Source organism: Danio rerio, chromosome 25 (assembly GCF_049306965.1).
Source record: "Danio rerio strain Tuebingen ecotype United States chromosome 25, GRCz12tu, whole genome shotgun sequence".
NCBI lineage: Eukaryota > Metazoa > Chordata > Actinopteri > Cypriniformes > Danionidae > Danio > Danio rerio.
This window is the reverse complement of record NC_133200.1, coordinates 11,191,974-11,207,449: the sequence shown is the minus strand read 5'-3', so window position 1 is coordinate 11,207,449 and position 15,476 is coordinate 11,191,974. Positions and strand designations below refer to the sequence as shown.

Here is a 15,476-nt window from a genome sequence, read left to right as displayed (position 1 = left end):
GGTGTCCAGCATTCTACAGCCTCCGGCACCTAGACTGCAGCTCTGCACACAAAGTTTGTCCAGAGAAGAAATGGTCTGCCCAACTGAGCCTAATTTCTCTTAAGGTTTTTTTTTTCTTTCACTTTTGTCAATTGGTGAAGTTTTGTTTCTCGCCAATGTCGCCACTGGCTTGGTTGGTTTGGGACTTGCTCTTCAGTGTTTGGACTTTCAGCAGTGAAAATTAAACCACACTGAAGGCTGAAAACTGAACTGAGAGTTTCAGTTCACTAGAACTTCTATGTTAAGCTGATTTGACAATCTACACTGTAAAACCGCTATAGTAATAAAGGTGAATTAAATTAAATCAAAAAGTTACAAAGTAACTTGCTGTAAGATAGCACTGAAGTTAACATAATTGTTTAGCTAAAAAACAATGCTAAAATCAGTTGTTCTACTTTATAAACGTGATTTCCCAAAATTTCTATCTAACTCCGTCCACTATCAGTTTACCCAATTATATTTCATCCCCCCAGGTTACCTTAGCAGAAAACAGCTTATTTCATTTCAGTCTTAAAGACCTGCCGCAACCTTCTAAAGATTGTAGCAGACTCTGTTCTTGTTGACAAGATTTGTTCTTGTTGGCAATAGAAAAGCGTTTTGGTTGGTCGTTTACATTGTGACTAGAAAAGGTTTGAAAATTGGTATCAAAATTCAACATTTAAAACTACAACCTTATCATCTCATATTATATAAAGTGTGACTTTGTTCATTCTTTAAACACCCATGGCACTTCTTGTAAAGGGTAGGGGTGTAACCCTGGTGTCCTGGTCAAATTCCCTCTGTTGCCTCATACCAATCATGGACTCCCAATCATCCCTATCTACTTAATTGGCTGTATCACTGTCTTTCCATTCCACCTAAAGCTGGTGTGTGGTGATCACACTGGCGTAGTGGTCCTTTTGCTGGCATCGCATCGTCCAATTGGATACTGCTCACAGGTGGTGGTGTGGAGTAGAGATCTGCGCGGGACTAAATTTTAAATCCCGCACCCGCCATGTTTTGACCCGCCCCATTTTCTATCCGCCGCACCCGATCCCGCTAGATACCGCTGGAAAGAGCGGGGGGAGAACAAAACTGAAAACCAACCAGCTATACAGAGTCCAAACTGCCTATAACAAGCTTTCTGTATAAACACACACACACACACACACACACATAGCACCAAGCACACACACACAGACAAAGCTCTCTCTCTCTCATCCGCGCGCACTAACACACACACACGCACACACACAGGCAAAGCTCTCTCATTCGCGTGCACGCGCACTAACACACACACACACACACACACACACACACACACAGGCAAAGCTCTCTCTCTCTCATTCATGCGTGCATACACACACACACACACACCTCTCATTCGAGCGTGCGCACATACACACAGCAACATACAAGCTAAACACAGCATCGCGGTATTTCAATTACACACATACAAACGCATGTCGCTCGGGAGTTGGGCGCGATATTGCTAGACAGCCCGCTCCCGTTCCAAATTAAACCTGTTACCAATCGCTCCCGCGCTTTATTCGGATTTTTTTTTTCCGCGCCACAGAAATCTGGTCGGGTCCCGCGGGAGGGAATGCAGACCTCTAGTGTGGAGAGACCCCTCCCCCTCTTGATTGCTTAAGGTGTATGGCCATACACCATAAATACACATTAAATTACAATACCAGTTAGTACATAATAATTTAAACAACAATTTTAGACTACAGCACAATATATACAGACATTTCTGTACAAAGTGACCGCCATCTAGTGGCCTGACATGCACATTTTCTCGCTTTTAGTCATTTTCGTAGAACCATGTAAACAGTTATTATTTTGTTGTCTGTTTGCAAAACTTTTCAACACGTAACCTGACATTCAAGCATTAGCACCTCCTTTCCAGGCCTTAAGGCTGATGAACTCTTCTGACCCAACAACAACAGCCTCCCTTTCTCCTCTTTTACCAGCTCGCTTTTCGCCTTGTCTCTCCATATCAAGTCTCTCTGTGTGGCCACAGGCTGAAAGAGGTTCAGATGGTTTAAATGCTTCATTATCTTTTATTTTAACGGAGATTAGAGTGAGCCTGCGGTGGAAAACGCTGCCTGTCGGGTCCGTTCTGCACAGCTTCATTAAACGTCAGCCTCCCTCTCTTTCCCATAAATATACAACATGCCGGCAGAGATCGACCCCTCCTAAGTCGCGCCGCCACAATAAACTTGTAATGGAGGATGACTGACAGTGTGATCTCTGTATGGAAATATGACCCATGCACCTGTAAGTCAGGTTAAATGTGGATTTAAATTCCATCATCATTTACTCGCCCTCATTAATATGTCTGGCGAAGATGGATTTTCAGCGAATAACACATTTAATGCATTTAGTTTTGGGGGAACTATTGCTTTAGGTGAAAAAAATGGAGCAAAATACATTTTTAAGTGGTTGTTTTGCTGCACTTTATCTATTTAGTCTGTAGATTTCAGCAACTATATGTCTTTTAAAGTTGTTTGGTTAAAAAAGTCTCCACTTCAGTCACACTTACATCATACTTTTTCAGTTTTATTTTTATTTACACCCTGAAAGTTTTTACACAGTAGTTTGTTTATATTTCCTGGCAGGTTTTATTTTTCTTTCGTCGTATAAACAGGTTGATTTTTGCACTGTTTACTGAGTTAAAAAAAAATGACATCCTCGCTGTAAAAACGTTGACTTCCAAATGTCAACAAAATAAATCAAAACTGACAAAATAAAATAAATAAATGTAAGCCAGCTAAAAAGTCTGGTTGGTATGAATTGTTTACCTAAAATATAAATGAATACAACCATTTCTGAAAACTTTAAAAAACAATCAACATATAAATAAAGTTGTACATTAATTGTGGGTTACAGTGGTTATCAAACAAAATTAAAACAAAATACGTTACGTTTGCTTGAGATATTAGGCTGTATATTTATTTGTGCATGTTAGACTATTTCCATATGCATTACCAGATACCTCATTTGCATACTTAAACCACACAAATACTGTCCTAAATGTAATACATCATATAGGGGAGTTCATGAATATCTATTACATTTCTAATTACATTTTACACAATCAATGAATCAAGCAATCACTCAACGAATAAATTAATCAATCAACCATTTAATCAATTAACCCCTCAGGTAATTAATCATTCAATTGCTTAATTAATCAACCACTCAATTACTCAACCAACCAACCAATGAATCAACCACTCAAAAGAATTTAAACCATTAACCACTCAACCAGCCAATCAATCAATCAATTAACTATTTGATTAATCAACCACTCAATTAATCAACCTACCAACCAAACAATCAATCAACCAACCAACCAACCAATCAATTAAACAATCAACCACTCAACCAACCAATCAATTAACAATGTAATCAATAAGCCACTCAGTTGCCCAATCAATGAATCAATCAATCAATTAATCAACAATTTAATCAATCAACCAACTAACCAATCAATCACTCAACAAATCATTCAATTAAACAACCAATCACTCAACCAACTAATCAATTAAACAGTTAACTATTTAATATATGAACCACTAAATCAACCAACCAACCAATCAAACAATGAACCACACAACCAATCAATCAACCATTTAATCGATAAACCACTGAGTTAATCAATCAATCAATCAATCAATCAATCAATCAATCAATCAACCTGCAATCCCCTTAACCAATCAATTAACAATTTTAATCGATCAACCACTCAATTAATTAACCAACCAATTGAACAATCAACCAACCACTCAACCAATCAATCATTCAATCAATCAACCTGACAACTCCTTAACCAATCAATGAACAATTTTAATCGATCAACCACTCAATTAATCAACCAGTCCATCAACCACTCAACCAACCAACCACTCACTCAATCAATCAATCAATCAATCAATCAATCAATCAATCAATCAATCAATCAATCAATCAATCAGCCAATCAATCAAGCATTTAATCGACCAACCACTTGGTGTATCAATCAATCAACACTTTAATTGATCAATCAACAAACCAATTAATCGTTCAATCACTCAATAAGTCAATCAATCAACCACTTAACCAACCATTCAATCAATCAACCAATCAATCATTCAATCAATCAACCTGACATCCCCTTAACCAATCAATTAACAATTTTAATTGATCGACCACTCAATTCATCAACCAATCCATCAATCAACCACTTAACCAACCAACCACTCAATCAACCAACCAACCAATCAATCAACCAACCAATCACACAAGCATTTAATTGATCAACCACTCAGTGTATAAATCAAATAATTAATCAATTAATCAACAATTTAATTGATCAACCAACAAGCCAATTAATCATTCGGTCACTCAATAAATCAATCAATCAACCACTCAACCAACCATTCAATCAATCAATCAATTAATCAATCGTTCAGTTGATCAATCAATCAACCAACCAAGCAATCAATCAATTAAACAATCAACCGCTCAACCAATCAATCAACAATTTAATTGATCAACCACTCAGTTAATTAATAAATGAATTGATGAATCAATCAATCAATTTAACAATCAACCAACAACTCGCCCATTCAATCAAACCAGTCAATCAATGGAGTGACATCATCACAACATACATTATATTTTAATCAGCCCCAAAACCAAGATTGCACTGTATGAATCCTCCAGCTCTCCCAGAACCCCAGTGCTGCTCATCTCCACCTGTTTACAGCAAATAATGAGTCCTCAAACCAGCAGGAAACCAACTGTGAGCTGCTGAACACCTGTGGAACAAACGTACATCACCAACATTCACAGCAAAACAAACCAATCATTTAACAAGCACGCAGCATATTGTTAGAGAGCAAATATCAGACATTATTACTGACTGCAGAAGCAGATTTTCAGGACATTTACTCACTTGTATCAACATTATTATAGTCTGTCTGTCTGTCTGTCTGTCTGTCTATCTGTCTATCTATCTGCCACTAATGCCACCTCAAAACAGTAATAATAATAAAAAAAAATACATGAACGAATACATAAAAGTTATAGATTACACAAAGAAATAAGCAAACAGTTAACATGATTGGAAATGACTTAAAAATAAATAAATTGTTTGTATATATACTAATAGCAAGTATGATTAACAAGGGTAAATTTGAATTAAACATATTTACTTGTCCGAATATATATTTTCCAGACGGAATTTCTCCCAAAAATTCAGCACAAAACAAATAATCAGATTCAGATGTCATATACAGTAATTTACAATACGTATATAGTAGCCCAATGTTTATGTACAACAACTGATGCTAATTAAGCCATCTGAAATAAAGAACAGCCCTGCATAATGTTTCAGAATTATAGTACAAACCGCAGCGTCTGGAATTAGCTGGAGGGAGGCTGAGAAAGATAAAGTTTTCTCCCCGTGTGCATGCTGGGATATCCAGCTGTCTGTCAATGCCACATCCGCTCTGTGATTAATGTCCGTGTGCGGTGGGGAAAAACGGAACGGAAGGCACTATGTCTTTGTCTCCGAACCCGCACGACTGCACATCACCAGGGCTGTTTGTACACTCCGTATCCTGCACAGATTCCCAGACAAAGAACATTGAATGATGGCTTTCTGAACTCGATCCTTTCATGGGAGGAAATTACTCTTTGTGGGAAGCAGAGCTGGAATCATACCATAATTATGACCTTTAGGGACACTCATAATTCATTAAAACCTACCCAAAATTAGATTAAAAGTCATTTGCACTAAGTGTTAGATATAAATATATTAAACAAATGTATTTGCGTCCACCCATAACAACCTGGTTATATGCTTTTCTTTTTGCATTACCTACTTGTGACCACCAGATGTCCTCAGTTTGTCCATTAGTGCATTTGGCCAGTGAATCCAGCTTGTGTAAACTATCTAATCATTCATTCATTTTTCTTCGGCTTAGTCCCTTTGTTTATCAGGGATCACCACAGCGGAATGAACTTATCCAGCATATGTTTTACACAGCAGATGCCGATCCAGCTGCAACCCAGCTCTGGGAAACATCCATAAACGCTCATACGCTATGGCCAGTTTAGTTTATTCGATTGACCTATACTGCATGTCTTTGGACTCCACACAGAAATCCCAACTGACCCAGCTGGATCTCGAATTAGCGACTTTCTTGCTGTGAAGCGACAGTGCTAAGCACTGAGACACCGTGTCACCATCAATCTATTAAAGAAAGTTAATTTAACGACTGTTAACAAAAACACAAATGATTAACTAATATTGTAATTAAAGTGTTTTATTGTTGGGAAATGACTCAGTTGTTGCAGTAACAGCTTTGGTCTGCTGCTGTTTTATTCTGAATGATTTTTAGAACAGGATTTTCATTATCATCTTCATAGTTACAGTCATAGACAAAAGTATTGGCACCCTTGGTAAATACGAGCAAAGCTGAGAAAATAATTTTGTGAATAATTTTTTTTTGCAATTAAATAAAATAATATAATATAATAAAATCTTTTGTCAAATAAAACAATATACTTTGGTCAAAACAGTAGCGCTTTTTGCCAAGTTAACAGCTCTAAATCTTCTCCTGTAATACTCAGTGAGGTTGGAGAAAACTTGGATAGAGATTAGAGAGCTTTTTTTCTATACAGAATCTCTCCGGATGCTTCAAGTTCTCTTGCCTTTTCAGTACAGCCTCTCATTTTTAATAGGGTTCGGGTCAGGGTACTGGGAGGACCTTACTTTTGTGTTCAGTAACAAAATTTTCACATTGATTTGGATCACTGCCTTTTTGGGAGATTAAACCATAGGCCAGAACGTTATTAGAGAGCATTTTCCATACAGAATATTTCCAGATGCTTCAGGTTTCTCTTGCCCTTTCAATAGGGTTTTCAATAGGGTTCAGGGCAGGGTACCGGGAGGACCTTACTTTTGTGTTCAGTGACACATTTTCCATGTCGATTTGCATCATTGCCCTTATAGAAGATTCAAGAAAAACTCAGAAATGGATTAGAGAGTATTTTCCATACAGAATATTTCCAGATGTTTCAGGATTATGTTGCCCTTTCAGTTAAGCAAATCATTTTCAATAAAATTCTGGTCAAGGTATAGGAGGACCTTACTTTTGTGTTCAGTAACCCATTTTTTATGTCAGTCTTGATCATTGCTCTTGTGGAAGATTTAACCATAGCTCAGAAAGTGATTAGAGAGCATTTTCCACACAGAATCTCTCCATATGTTTCAGGATTCTCTTACTTTTCAGTTCAGCCACTCATTATTAATAGGGCCCGGGTCAGGGTACTGAAAAGACCTTACTTTTATGTTCAGTGACCCATTTTTCAGGTCGATTTGGATAATTGCTCTTTTCGAAGATTCAACCATAGCCCATTAAAAGACTTCCAGCATAGGCAGTCCAGTTTCATTTGTGTTTTGTCTGTTGGTTGATGTAATTGGTTGTACTTTGAACATCATGTCCAGGACATCGAAAATAAGCAACACTAAAGATCCTGCAGCATATTTAACTGTGGAAACAGGGTACTTTTTTATCCCTGTGTGCAATAAATAAACACATATTGTGTATTTGCTGTTCAAAAGCTCTTATTTTCTGTGACTTGCTTTTTTATGATCCCAAACTCTTTTATAACTAATATCTGCAATTCTCTATTTGTAATCTTCAGAGAGTGCTTCTTTACCGTGCATTAAGACAATATTTTCTATCAGGATGATTCATAACATCTCTATTGATTTGAACTTCTCAAATATCGGCCTAATAAGCAATTTTCAATGCTTTAGTTGAATGTTTTGAATGAAAAATAAAAAGCATTAACAAAACAAATTTATATATGACTGCACATTTTTACCAGGGGTGCCAATAATTTTGACCAAAACTGCACATCTAGGTAAGGACAAGATTCAAAGCCAGTCACTTGCTGATGTTTATTCTTATTTTCCGAAGTGTCACCGCATGCACATACGCAAACAAATATGAGTGTATGAGTGGTGCATTTTTTTCAGCCTCGCTCTCTCTAGTGCTAATCTTTTTCCTAGAAAGGCAGATACGAGCCTATTCAGCGGTGTGGATAAAAGCCGCTCTTTTGTGTAGCGCGATAACATGGAGACTGAGCTGACGCGCTATCAGCCTCCTCTGTGGCTATAGCCTTCGTTCCCGGGTTCTTACACTTAAGCCGTAGATTATTTAGGTGCCGCTCAATGTGTTCATTCACATCTCTGCTCTCCCACCGTCATCTCCAATGCAGAGCGGGAAAATAAAGCTCAGTGTTAAAAATGAAAGCCCCTTGAAAAACGTCTCAGCAGCCATTTCATTCTGTCTCGACACAATTGTAAAAGCGGAACAGCACAAATAAAAACAGACACGATGTGGTGCTTCTCATTTAAAATGCTGAGATCTTGCTTAACTAAACTTCTTTATTTAGTGAAAGTAAAAAATAACCTTCAAGTTTAAATTTATTGTAGCTTTGTGGTCCAGCTATTAGCTTTATTGATTAGCATGGCTTCATCATGTATATATTTTGGTTTCAATTAGTACAATGTTGTTGGTAATTTTGCCATTGTGTTGTCTTTTTGCTTACAAGCTAATTAAACTAGCATACGCTGGTTTGCTTAGCTTAAAATGGTCTTACAGTCCTGCCAAAAAGGTGTTTAAGTGGTTTTGACTGGGTAGGTAACTTTTTTTTTTCTAGACTAAGCAGTTGACAAGTATCTAAAACTCTTCTAAAGCAAAGCTGGTTGGCTGGTCTTGTTTTCAAAACTGGCCTAAATGGTGTTTAGGTGGTTTGGGGAGCTAAAAAGCATTTAAATACATTTAAAACAAAACGAAAAAACAGACCAGCTCAAAGATCTCAAAGTCTGATAAAAACAAATTATCTAGATGGTCTCCAACCTTGGCCAAAACAGTGTTTTGGCTTGGCACGTCATGATTTGCCAAGTCCAATGCGATCCTATTCTTTACCCCTAAACCCAACCATAACTCAGAGGGGAATAATAGTTAAATAACAATCATGTAGAAGTGCATAAACCTATCTGAAAGCCTAAACTTAACATAACTGTAACTGTATCTCTTAATTCTGATTGGAATGTTGTTCCACGATCACCTTAGATGTTAATCCAGGGGCATGTCCTATTAGTGAAATCAGGTTGGCGTTCAGCTTGGGCAGTAAACTGGTTTAATATATAGTCTGATCAACTTATAAGTTCAAATCTCCTCTAAAACCATGATTCCAAGAAATTCTCATGAGATTTAAGGGTATTTAGGTTGTTCAGGCAGCTGAAAACCAAATGACATATTAGCTGGATTGTCTCTCAACCTGGCCAAAAAGCCTGGTTTCCCAGTCTGACCACCTGAAAACTGTCCAAAACCCTTCTAACACTTCTAATCTTCGGATCACTGGGAAGACCACTAAAGACTGGAAAACCAAAATTAGGTTTTTATGGTTAAGCTTGGGTGGATACATAGAACGACAGACCAGATGGAAAATGCAGAAAGAGTAGAAAGCCAACTTAGAAGGTTTGCTCAGACTGTCTCTCAGCCTTTAACCAACTTGTGCTCGGTTTATCTAAGAGTGGCAGCTTGTTTCCCCACCTAACTAGTTAAAAAAGCGTTAAAAGCCTCCAAAAACACTTTAAACCCAGTCAATGGGCCACCTAGAAAAATAGCAACTGCTATATAATAGGACATGTCAGCCCTGTATTTGTGTCTACATGTATCTGTCTCAAACAGAAGCATTTCTCACACTCCTGTTCATCACATCAGCTCATATAAAGGAGTCCTGGAGCTCAGGCTCTCCCTGTGGCCTCTCTCTAGGCCCAAAAGGAGGAAATGTAATATTATTAGTGGGCATCTGGAAAGGTTACCTCGTTAGAGAGATGGAAAGAAATTTAATTCAGGAAAGCTGTGTTATTAGCACAAAAGCCAGACACTAAAGGGCACAGCAGAACCCCTTCGGGGCCAATAGAAAGTACCTTATGACTTTTATAGGGTTCACATGACTAGAATGTTCAAGAATCAAAAATATGACTCCAGTTTAGCAAGTGCACAGGTTAGCATAGTTAATACAACTAGACAGAACTGGTAGTTAGCATACATTAGCAATTTGAGTAACAAAACAACTTATTCATTAAATATATGGCTTTGTGTTGGAAACACATCTGGCTGTCTTATTTAGTAATAACAGAACTGAATAGCAGTTAGCATCCCTCTCTAGTAACTAATACAACAATAATACAATTTGACAGAAATGTTCTAGTTTACATTTTGAGGTGATTTCCCTAATAAAAAAACAGCTTAAAGCAGCCTATTCTGGTTGACCAGCCTGGTTTAAGAGGGTTTTTCAGCCATTTCCAGCCTGGTCTTAGCTGAAAAATGACCAGCTAAAACCAGCTTGAGTAGACTGGTTTAAGTTTGACATAGCTGGTTTTGGCTGGGCTCCCAGCCTGGCTAAGCTGGTCAAGCTGGTTTTAGCTGGTCATCTCCTAGCCTGACCAGCTAAGACCAGGCTGGAAATGGCTGGGTGGAAACCAGCCTGGAAGTGGCAGAAACACCTCTAAAACCAGCCTGGTCAACCAGCTAAAACCAGCCAACCAGTCTAGGCTGGTTTAAGCTGTTTTTTCAGTATGGTTCTGGTAGTTAGAATCTAATAAAAGTGATTTAAGCAATAAAAGCACCAGTGTTCTTTGTGTATGACACAAAGAGCAACTGGCTAACTTGTTTGAACTGTGCTAGCTTCCAATTGATAATTTCTGGTGGTTAGCATATAATATTTGCAATATCAGTTAAAAAAACAGCAGTATTTGTATGGCTCTAGCTGCCAAGCTGGCTACCTTCTTAACATTACACTGGTAGACAAAAATGCCATGACTTACATTTCGAGGTGATTTCTGACAGCTAGCTGTTAACAATCAATTACATCAATTGGAAAGACAAAAACAACACTATATAGGCTACTTTCCATAGATGGCTCAGTGCATCTGGCTAAATTTTTACCATTACACAACAGGACAAAACTGTGGTAGTTGCATAGTAGCATCTAGTATTAGTAATAATACTAAATTAGCATCTAGTATTAGCAAGCACATTTGGCTGATAATAAGCACATTTGATGCAAAATAAAGCTCTCCAGAACTGTGCCAGCTGTCATTCTGATGTACTTTATGGTACTTGCATCAATTGGTGCCCCAAAAGCAGTAGGCCTATCTGATGGTTCTGTTACAAGCACATTTGGCTAACTCATACAACTGGACAGAACTGTGGTAGTGTAGTTTTGAGATGATTTAGCAACTGATTTTGCGATTTGAGAAACAATTTACCATCTCTAGGCCTTCTGTCATATAGCTTTATACAACTGAATAACTGTGCTAGCATCTATTTTAGCCAATTCATAGTTATTAGCTTCTAATATTGACACCACAACAAAATTAACAATTTTTGTTCGGTTAAGAAACAAACACACAAAACTAGTGTCTGTAAACATGTATTGATAGATAGCATTTCGTAACAAACTGCTGTGATACTGGGTTGGCGCATCAGGCTAACATACTAGCATTACACAAAGAAACAGAACAATGTTAGCTTTTAATTTTAAGGCGATGTTAGTCTATTTGTATAAAATATTAGTAATATGAATATGCATAACAAGGTCTGGCTAAGGTGTTGGACAGAACTGTGCTAACTTGAGGAACTACTAACAATATGAACTTGCTACGAACTCACAGAGTCATTTCATGCTATATCAAGAAACCGAGCGATTATAGATGTCCTAATGTTCCTGCAAATTGACCCAGGATCATGCCTGGAATAAAAGACTCATTTTTCCCCTCCATCTCTCCGTATTGGAAAAACATTTGCATATGCAAACAGCTCTGATATCAGCTGTGTAATCTAACAGCGCACACCGAGCCAGAATTCAGCGTTTGATGACATGTTTTAGTGTTATGCTTTACCACAGACGATTTAACGGTACCTACAGCCTTTTTTTACCGACACCAAACAGAAACCCTGATACTCAGTCGGCCTGCTGTGGAGATGACGGAGATGATGTTATCATGGTGGGGATGGCGATATCAGTGGCGCCATCTTTCTCTCAGCTGCCCCTGGTAAATCAAATGAAAAATATGCGCTTGGTGGAGCTTTTGTGAGATTAAGGTTTAAATGAAAGAATAGTTTAGAGCAGATGGAGAGAGAGCCGCAGGGAAAGAGTATAGATTATGGAGCCTCTGATCAGGTGTAAACAAACACTCAAAGAGGAATGAAGTGAGTGTACACGTACATAAATACAGAAGCACGAACACAGAAGGGGCTAAAATATCCACATTAAAGTGCTAGGAATCAAAATCAGATTCAAACAAAAAAATAAACATTATTTTTAATTAAATTAAATAAGTAGCAAATATTTAGAATACTCTTTACTCAATTAAACCAGTCAAACAACCTTTAAGAGAAAATTTTAAGATGAAGAAAGTTTTTATTTATTGTTTTTTTTATTTTAAATGAATAGTATTAATATATAATTGAAACAAACACGCACATCAATGATTTTCTATAAAGATTTTTTTTAAACAATACCAATATCCAATTATTACCAGTAAATGAAAACAAATAATTAAAAAAAATAATTATTTCAATATTTTATAACTAAAAATTTAAAGGATAGCAACCAACAACAAAGAACTGCAGATTTTTTTACCTGACAAAATATCCTTTAAATTAAGTTAAGTGTTTTTGCAATGCAATAATAATATCAGATTTTTTGTTTCTGTTTTAGTTAGCAAGAAAATGCTAAACTAAAACCAATTATATAAAACCCATAATAAACATACACGTTATAACTAAAAATAAAAATGAAATTTGCTTATAATTTCAGCAGTATTGAATCAATTGGTCAAAACAATATAAAAAAAAAAATCTACAAAAAATATACGTAAAAAATCTTAAAAAAATATCTTCTAAAGCAGTGGTACTCAACCACCGGGCTGCGGACCGGTACTGGTTCATGGAACAGTAGCCCCATTTTCACTGTTGGGCCAGTGCGAGCCAGGGCTTTTATTGGGCCGGGCCAGTGCGAGCCAGGGCTTTTATTGGGCCAGGCCGTGCAGTAAGCCCGGGAACTAGAGCAGTGAGGCCGAAATCATGTCGCGTTTCCACTGTCGGGCTATTAGCTCGCAGCTAGTCATGCAAACCCCGCCCCCAGAACATCCCACAAATCAAATGTCACACAACCCACCCAGTTCAGCGGGAATCAGGCAGGAAGATAAATTATAATTATATTATATGTCTGTACGCACAGGCCTGTATTTTCATTCATTATATTTGTTTACTCACTGACCGACTGTTGGCATCGTGCATCGAGTGTTCTCACTACTAACGCAGGGATGACCCACCGCACAACCCATAATATAAAACCACAGAAATCTTCTGGTAATAATGGATTTTATAACATCCTCCTTTTGATAGACGCCGTCAAACATTCAGCCCAAATGCTCTCGCTCGATTTAGGCGTGATAGTGGAAGTGTCGCTAAATGGTATCGGGCCACACAAGAAATCATTAATTATTTCCATTTATTTCCATTTATCATTTATTATCTGAGTCTGAACGATCTTTTAATTTGAAAAATCTTTTATTTTGTAAAATGACCATATACTCTTGCTTACATCTCGGTCACTTGAGCGTACAAATTTAAGCCTTGGAATGTTTCTGTGCTAACAGGAAAATACCCTGTGAAGGACCCACGAACTGCCAAGGAAAAAATCTGCAACCCATTTGTCAACAAATCAGGTGAATCCAGCCTGTCTGTGCAAGAAGAACATGCGCTGGAGGCCCCAAATAACGCAAATAAATAAGCTTGTTATGTCCAATGAAGGTTGGATGTACACAGCTATCACGCGCAAGTGGCGTGACACACTCAAGCCTTCCAGACGCTCCCAGTTGAATAAAGGCTGCGAGCGCACCGCGAGTCCCGTGACAAGAACTGACCAATCAGCTTCAGCTTGTATGGAATATACACATTTTGGTCGACTAATTATCTCAGAAAAACACCCAAACACTGCAGTGCTTTGTAATTTTCTCCATGAATAAAACTTGTATCAGAGTGACATCGATGTTTTGTCTGCTTGTCATCCTCTGAGAAAATGGTTGATGGTCGTCTAGCAACATACAAACCAACCCCATTCTCCCCCCTCCTTCAAGTCCGCAGTAAAATTGTCAATCGTTGACCGTTCCGCGGTGATAGAAAGGTTGGGAAGTCCTGTTCTAAAGTGTTTGGGCTTAGTAACAAGAACAACAACTTGATCTGTTCTCACTTGTTGATAAGATCAAAACAGCTACCGACAGCCAAATCTTCCATAATTATGATTTAATTAAATAAAACAAGTAGTCTCACACTTCAGGAGCTCATACTCATAGATAAACACTCATTGTGTCCAACCACACAAACACACATACAATCACACACACAGCACACATTATTCAATTACTTGCAAACTGGAATCATACAGCATGAACAACTCTCTCTCTCTCACACACACACACACACACACTCTGGCTCAAGTAAGCCATCAATAAAATTAGCACGGAGGCCTGCAACATTGTTTACGACCTTCAAAATGACATTGCAGGCCTTGTCTGACTGCATTCCTCACACCGTAAATCCACGCACATCTTCACTGCCTCCATTATAAACCAACCCAAGTTATGGTCATGATAAACAAAGCGTGAATATACCTGCACTTCAGATTCATTCCAATTACATTAGCAGCTCGGCTTTCGTTTAAAACAAAGGCCCACCTCCTTATCACCCCTATAACAAACACAGATGGACGGCTAAATAAATGATCCTCGCACGAGCACAAAGGGATGAGCGTCATTGTAAACATTATGATTGATGCCGTGTGTCTAATATAAGGGAATCTGTAATTAGGAATCGGGGCATGTTTGGTGTTGTGTCAGCGTGTGTTTTATCGTCCTGTATCATTGTTAAACTCTACCGGGACTTATTGACATTACTGCGCCACATCCATTAATCAAACACAGACTGTTTGACTGTTTTTTTTTTTGGGCAGAAAAAGAAATACAAGCAGAGAGTCGCATTATCTTTAAGTGGGTTTCAGAGGATGTCCTGGTTGTTACTGATATAAAAATATATACTGTAAAAATGCAACCCAGGCTCATTTTGAAAATGTACCGCTATATACATTTCTGGAAAGAACCAAATTTGTCCCAGTTTTCACGATTCCACCAGCTGTGTATACTATTTTAGATCCCTAATTTCTCTCAGGAGTGCCGTTTGCACCTGCTCTTCTCACGTAAATTCAGCAGAGGGCACTGTTAACTGACTGACTGACTGGCCGATCGACTGACCCACCCTCCTCCCTCCCTAAGCCCAGGTATGTCCAATCTCGGTCCTGGAGGGCCGGTGTCC

General features: G+C 38.0%; 1 protein-coding gene across 2 annotated transcripts in view; it reads right to left on the bottom strand.

Moving 5' to 3' along the window:
- The window catches only part of ehf (ets homologous factor), a 101,273-nt gene that overhangs the window by 46,867 nt on the left and 38,930 nt on the right, over positions 1-15,476 (bottom strand). The gene's annotated exons all lie outside the window — the stretch shown is intronic.